The 7,871-nt window shown below is 36.7% G+C and overlaps 1 long non-coding RNA gene across 8 annotated transcripts in view; it reads left to right on the forward strand.

Moving 5' to 3' along the window:
• The window catches only part of LOC105494337 (uncharacterized), a 37,091-nt gene extending 30,400 nt beyond the window's left edge, over window positions 1-6,691 (forward strand). For 6 of the 8 annotated variants that reach the window (XR_011608290.1, XR_011608289.1, XR_011608286.1 and 3 more), the window contains 3 exons: window positions 520-743; window positions 2,546-2,643; window positions 5,403-5,711. This is a non-coding gene — a long non-coding RNA (uncharacterized lncRNA). Of the gene's footprint in view, window positions 1-519; window positions 744-2,545; window positions 2,644-5,402; window positions 5,712-6,034 lie in introns of those variants that run through there. The other 2 variants (XR_011608292.1, XR_011608287.1) reach the window with 2 other exon arrangements.
• Window positions 6,692-7,871: the final 1,180 nt, after the last annotated feature.

Below are 7,871 nucleotides of genomic sequence, written 5' to 3' on the forward strand. Positions count from 1 at the left end.
CAACATATTCTATACATTTCACAAAATGTGAATGCAGTAGTTATCATTGTATGACACTGTCTAGTTAATTTACTCCCCAAGAGTTGGAGTTGAAAATGTCTTTTATCTTTTTATTCTTATTTTTTCATTTAATATCCCACAAGAACAAACATCCTTCCAATATTTTTTCTTTGAAGCATTGGGAAAGATTAATAAGAAAACTAAAAAATAACATGTTTATTATAGAGAGGCTGGGCTCACCCTCAAAGTATCTATCCTGAGAGGATTGCAACTCTTTGTGTCAAAAATGTCTAACCTGGGTCCTATCTTCTCCATTGGACCTATAATATAAATAATTATTATCCATTATTATTTATAAAAGATACCTATTCCTAATGACTTTGTTAAGAAGAGTGGCTCGTATAAGCCTTTTCTAGTGACCCTAATGTGTACGTGTATGCACTAGTTCAAACTGTAATGACACTCTCTCTCTTTCTCTCTCTCTCTGTCCACCTCTCATTTTCTCTTTTTCTTTCACAGTATAGAGATGTATAACTCCAGCAATTTCAAAGAAGTTTTCAAAGAAGAGCTTCCCTGCCACCCTCCTCATAGAGCTATTGACCTGGCATCCTGGACTTTGAGGAACTAAGATTGTTACTCACTTAAAGCAATTGCTTCTTTCGCATTCTTTCTTCTAAGACAGAATTACCTGCCCTGTACTACCAAGGCAAAGGAGAATGTCAAAAGACTGCAGATCAAGTATGGTAAGTGTGTTTCCATTTGGGAAAAGCCACTGAATGGAAAAGCAAATATATTTGTTATGTGAATCTGATTACCCGGATTATAATTTTCCTGGGACATTTTTTTAAAATTTATTTATTATTATTATACTTTAAGTTGTAGGGTACATGTGCATAACGTGCAGGTTTGTTACATATGTATACTTGTGCCATGTTGGTGTGCTGCACCCATCAACTCGTCATTTACATCAGGTATAACTCCCAATGCAATCCCTCCCCCCTCCCCCCTCCCCATGATAGGCCCCGGTGTGTGATGTTCCCCTTCCTGAGTCCAAGTGATCTCATTGTTCAGTTCCCACCTATGAGTGAGAACATGCGGTGTTTGGTTTTCTGTTCTTGTGATAGTTTGCTAAGAATGATGGTTTCCAGCTGCATCCATGTCCCTACAAAGGACACAAACTCATCCTTTTTGATGGCTGCATAGTATTCCATGGTGTATATGTGCCACATTTTCTTAATCCAATCTGTCACTGATGGACATTTGGGTTGATTCCAAGTCTTTGCTATTGTGAATAGTGCCGCAATAAACATACGTGTGCATGTGTCTTTATAGCAGCATAATTTATAATCCTTTGGGTATATACCCAGTAATGGGATGGCTGGGTCATATGGTACATCTAGTTCTAGATCCTTGAGGAATCGCCATACTGTTTTCCATAATGGTTGAACTAGTTTACAATCCCACCAACAGTGTAAAAGTGTTCCTATTTCTCCACATCCTCTCCAGCACCTGTTGTTTCCTGACTTTTGAATGATCGCCATTCTAACTGGTGTGAGATGGTATCTCATTGTGGTTTTGATTTGCATTTCTCTGATGGCCAGTGATGATGAGCACTTTTTCATGTGTCTGTTGGCTGTATGAATGTCTTCTTTTGAGAAATGTCTGTTCATATCCTTTGCCCACTTTTTGATGGGGTTGTTTGTTTTTTTCTTGTAAATTTGTTTGAGTTCTTTGTAGGTTCTGGATATTAGCCCTTTGTCAGATGTGTAGATTGCAAAAATTTTCTCCCATTCTGTAGGTTGCCTGTTCACTCTGATGGTAGTTTCTTTTGCTGTGCAGAAGCTCTTTAGTTTAATTAGATCCCATTTGTCAATTTTGGCTTTTGCTGCTGTTGCTTTTGGTGTTTTAGACATGAAGTCTTTGCCCATGCCTATGTCCTGAATGGTACTACCTAGGTTTTCCTCTAGGATTTTTATGGTATTAGGTCTATCCTGGAACATTTTATTTTGCAGTATTGCAACTTGAAAAGTATAAGAACAACATTTTAAAAAATTAAAATTTTTTTAAAAATTAAAAATGTCTTGTAAAAAATATAAAAGCACAAATAAGAAAAGCTTCTCAGGATTAAAATTGGAGACCAGAGGAAAATAATTCCTGTTGATGAGTAATTACATGGGTGACAATTTAACAGGGAAAAGCAAGAAAAAAAGAGTCTGTCACTAACCAAGGGTAGCACGTGATATAAAACAGAAAACAGATTGACTAGCCTTTGAGAGTAGAATTCTTGACCATCCCATTCAGGGGCTAGCAAAGTAGCTTCTTAACTACTTTTCCCGTCCCTTAAAAGTCTGGAGAGGCTCCCCTTTCTAACATGTCTACCAAGCTGAGTTTTGTTTTGTTTTTTTTTAACTTTTCAATATAGTCATTTAAATAAATTAACCACTAAGCCCTAGGATGACAGAAACATGGGATTACTATTCCTAAACAACTCTGTTGTTGATCTTCAAATGTTGTCATTAGTCAATTTTGCTCCATATTGCATCAGGTCTGGGCTTACTGAAGGAAGAATAATTTCTTGGAGAACATTTCTATGCAACTGATGGAAAGGTGAAGCAGGTTATAGAATCACCATTCTACTGACAGGTAAATTCCTGAGAAGACTGGCTCTGGTTTGAGAAAAACCAAATGTATTACCTCTCAATATCAGGTTACTATTATTAATAAGTCAGATTCCCACTTGTGTATACATTGATAGAAATGAAAGACTGGACTCATGGACCACCCAGAGACTGACGTTTAACATTTGAACACTTTTCATCAGTGAATCACCCTGTCATTTTGGAGAAAACGACACCTTCTCTGCTGAACTAGAAATCAGGTTTTCACATGTTTTTCATGATAGTTTTCAGAATGCTTGCGTAAAGATAATACCTGTTGGTCATAATACACTTCAAAGCTTTTTTTTTCCTACTTTGTCTTCCAATAAGTTATCCCATTGACACTGTTATCTAACCACTCCGTGCCTTTGTTTACTCTCAGAAAAGGTAGTTCTAGTTTATAAACCACTTTGACCATCTTTCCAGGAACATTCTTTATAAAGTGCAAAGTGTTCTCATTTGCATTTTGTCCTGTTGGTGTGAGGCGATATGTTCAGGGATTGAGTTTACAGTGGTAACATGAACTGACTCTTTTCTAAACGTGAGGGAGACGCTCAGTCATGCAGTGGCACGGAGCGACTCCTGCAGAATAAAGCAGAGTTATCGGGATACTCTGTCTCGGGCATTATAATGACTCTGTTGGTGACAGCTTGTCTACTGCCTGGTGGCATTAATAAAGAACACTGTTTCTGGGGGAAATTGTTGTGTTGGCCTGGCTTTCATGTGATATGCCAAGACATAGACCCCGTTCAAATGAGTCACTTTGTGTTTCACTACAGACAAAGGTACCTTGGAAAATAGTATTTGGGAGTTTCACTGTACTGTACTTTGTTTTTATTCTTGAGAGGAACCTTCGATCATTTAAAGTAGATTTTGCCTTCACCCCCTACCCCCACCCAATAAAACACACCGGGAAATGCTCATTTACATATTTTAGCTTAATCACAGTCAACTCTCTTCTATCGCCATTTCACTGCTCACAAAATACATATATTTAAAAGTGAAAATACTGAAATATGACTTCACAATACAGCTAATACTACCAGTAGAAAATTCACGTCACCATGTTCAGTAGACAAATGTGAGAAGCAATGAGGTGTCAGATTGGAAATTTGGGAGGGATTCTCAGAAATAAGTAACTTCAATAGGTTGCTTTTTGCATAGTGCAAAATTGAACTTCACTTTATTTAGTGGAAGTGACCCAATTCAATCTTATCTGAGGTCAACACAGCTTATTTCATTTGTGTTTGACTACTGCACATTTTGTCATTAAAAAAGTTAAGGAGAGGAAGTCAAGGTTATAATGAGAACTACGAAAGACAGATGCCACAATAAAGACTTTTGTGTTGTTATTGTTTTTGTTTTGGTGGTGATTTGATCCAAAAGAGGAGCACGTAGATTTGGAATTCACACATAAAATTCATACTTCAGAAGACCCAACAATAGTAGTTGTGAGACAGCTAATCACTGAAGACTTTCTGCATTATTTTTATAACAGAGAGATTGAATGATTTACATACTCTATCCTGCAAGTATACATTTAAATTCCTACACATATAATGTGAAAAATATCCCAGAATAATGGCATCCTATCTGCATGTCATTATTCAAATAGAATAGAAAATAGAATAAAGAAGAGAGAGAGAAAAGAAAAAAATAAAAGACATGAGATATTCTGGTTATAGAAGCTCACTTATTTAGTGAAGTGATCAGGATGCTTTTATGAGTCCTGGATGTGGCTACTTTGAAAACCGATATGTTTGTGAGTAATGCCCGCCCAGTTAAACCTAGGAGCCCAATTCAAATTCTGCTTATATGAAAAGGAGGAACCCCTGAAAGCCACCAGAAGGCAACCTTGGCCCAGAGCAAGAGTGAAAGAGCAACGAATCAAACAGAGCATACTAAACATCCTAAAGAATATTCACTGAGGAGATAGGGCTTCTACCTCATCTGACAACCTGTGGGTGGAAAGATTTCTTAGCAGTTTCAAACAATTATATAGGCCGGGCACAGTGGTTCTTGCCTATTATCCCAGGACTTTGGGAGGCCGAAAGGGGCAGATCACTTGAGCCCAGGAGTTCGAGACCAGTCTGGGAAACATGGTGAGATGCTGTCTCTACAGATGATAATAATAATAATAATAATAATAAATTAACTAGGAATGGTGGCATGCAACTGTAGTCTCAGCTACTTGGGAGGCTGATGTGGGAAGATTGCTTGAGCCTGAGAAGTTGAGGCTGCAGTGAACCATGATTATGCCACTGCACTCCAACCTGGGCAACAGAGCAAGACCCAGTCTCTCTCTCTCTCTCTCTCTCTCTATATATATATATATATATATATATACACACACACACACACACAACACACACATATAGATAGATTATATACAGTGAGATTATATGTAGATTAGATATACACATTTAATATATATATAATATTATATATAGATTATATATATAATCTAGAAGATGATTATTCTAGTTGATTCGCAAGTTCTTTATTTCTATACTACATATTGCTCTGAACCAAGGACAATTTTTAAGCAATTATATGGATCATTTGGCATATTTTTCATACATACATATATAGAGAGAGATAATCTATATAATATATATAATAAAATTATAAATATATTATTTTTAAAAAAGAAAGAGGAAACGTTATAGTTTGCCCCAACCTGCATAGAGAAATGCTAGCTTCTTCACTCATTTATCTTTTCTTCTTTCATTGTTTGATTAAAAGGAATAAGCTGTTGATGAGCTCCTGGATGAAAAACTGTACCTGCTTCAGCAGTATAGGAGAACAAAGATGTGAAGAGTGACAGGAAGCGTGAAATCCTGACGAGCACACTTCCTTGATACCCTCAGAAAGATGTCCTTCTTGGGAAGATGGTTAGCTCCAGTGACCTTATGCTGTAACATATAAAAGAGAGAATTGGTCCAGAGTGTGTTCCTCTGTGTTGCCAATAAACTACCTTTTGCTTGCTCCAGTGGGAGGATGTATTGGTGGGGGTTAAGTGGAGTATGTATGAATAAAATGAAAATAATTGGATCTATGGTATACCCTGCATTGATGGGCAAATGCTAACATTATTTGAAAGCCCAGTAAAGGAGAGAGAGGATGAGAAAAGAAAGAATTCAACTTATAAAATAAAAAATCAAAATAGCCATGTCAACTCAGCCAGCCTCCTATTAATTTGGAAATAATCCAATTTTAGCTGAGCCATCCAATTCCAGGGATTAACATAAAATTAAGTCATTCCTAGGTATATCAAGAGTTTTCTAAGTGTATTGGCTTCTTACTTTCAAGAAAGCAAAATCTATTTGGGCGCTAATATCCTTACATGTTCTTATTTATTTTGGTGGATTTAGTAGAGCCTGGACCGATATTCAAAGTGGTTTCAGGAGAAAATCAAAGAAAATTTACCAGAAGAAAACTGTGTGCCAAATAGTCATTCATTAAAGCAAACCAAACCAGTCAGGCGCAGTGGTTCCCGCCTGTAATCTTAGCACTTTGGGAGGCCAAGGTGAGCAGATCGCAAGGTCAGGAGTTCAAGACCAGCCTGGCCAACAGAGTGAACCCTCGTCTCTACTAAAAATACAAAAAATTAGCTGGGCATGGTGGTGGGCACCTGTAAACCCAACTACTAGGGAAGCTGAGACAGGAGAATCACTTGAACCCAGGAGGTCGAGGTTGCAGTGAGCTGAGATTATGCCATTGGACTCCAGCCTGGGTGACAGTGCAAGACTCCATCTCAAAAAAAAAAAAAAAAAAAAAAAGCAAACCACCAAAGTCAAAGCTCTAGAAGATGTTTCTTCCAGTTGATTTGCAAGTTTTTTATTTCTATACTATATATTTCTCTGATCCAATAATTTTTAACCAATTTATTTGGATCATTTGGCATATTTTTCATTATTATTATAATTTTCAGGCCTCAAATATATCTCCTTAAAGTTTTCACTGAGCTATAGAGGGATATATGTGTGTGTGTATATCTATCTATCTATCTATCTATCTATCTATCTATCTATCTATCTGTCTGTCTATCTATCTATCCATCTATGAACTATCACCTAGTTCAACATAACATAAAATTATATCATTTAGGAGTAATAATATTACAATGTTTAATCCAATTTGATGTCTTAATGCAGTACTTACGTTTTGAAAATAAGGTGTGAAAACATATTCTCTTAATTTTGAATTCAATTCCAAGCCTATTGAAAAGCTGAGAGCTCAAAAGCTGTGCACATTGAATAATAATAAATGGCTCGAAACAAGTTTTCCCATACATATAGAAAACAAAGGGAAACTGAAGGAAGTAAATTTCAGTAGCAAATATCAGGCAATGACATTGTTTTCTTGCGTCAAGTGAGTCTAGACTGAACGCAAATACATACATTCACACAAAAAGACTGTGTTAAAAATACATTCTCTTTTATTTTTTGTATTTGAGAGTTCGATATTTAAAAACCTGGTATCACACAAATATTTCGGGAGGTGCCTCCAAGGGAAAATTAGTAAATAATTACTGGGCACTTACTTTGGAGCAGCCATATTACAAAGAACTAGGTTAAAATCATTCTACCATTTGGTAGAATGTACAAAATCGTAAAAAGTTTGGATACTATCTTCTGAAAACCGTTTAACGGTAGGTACATCATTTATCGAGTAATACCAGAACCTCTTTTCCCTGTGCTTATCTCATTGTAAAAATTTACACAAAAAATCAAACACAACCCACAAACAGAAGATAAACATGGGGGAAAAACACACACACATTTCTTATGCAAAAAAATTAGACAGTTTTGAGAGCTATGAGGATACTAAGAAAACTGAGTACCAGCTCAAACGTTTGAGAATTTTAACACTCTCTGTGTTTTGGTGACTTCATCAGTAACAGACCTCACACATTTCTTAGCTTGGAAAACATGACACAGAAGGGAATCAGGCTCTCACCATGGTTTCCCACTTGAAGGGACATGTCAGTGCAAGAAATGGCTAAATTTATATTCACAATCATTTAAAACAGGGAAGTTTGACCTGAATAATGTGCACCTCAGCCTCCTAATTAGGCTAGGACTACAAGGATATGCTGCCACCAAACCCGGCTATTTTATTTTATTTCAGTTTTTAAAGACACAGTCTCACTCTGTTGCCAAGGCTTGTCTTGAAATCTTGGCCTCAAGAAATCCTCTCACTTGAGCCTCC

The sequence above is a fragment of the Macaca nemestrina genome, chromosome 9 (genome assembly GCF_043159975.1).
Source record: "Macaca nemestrina isolate mMacNem1 chromosome 9, mMacNem.hap1, whole genome shotgun sequence".
Lineage (NCBI taxonomy): Eukaryota > Metazoa > Chordata > Mammalia > Primates > Cercopithecidae > Macaca > Macaca nemestrina.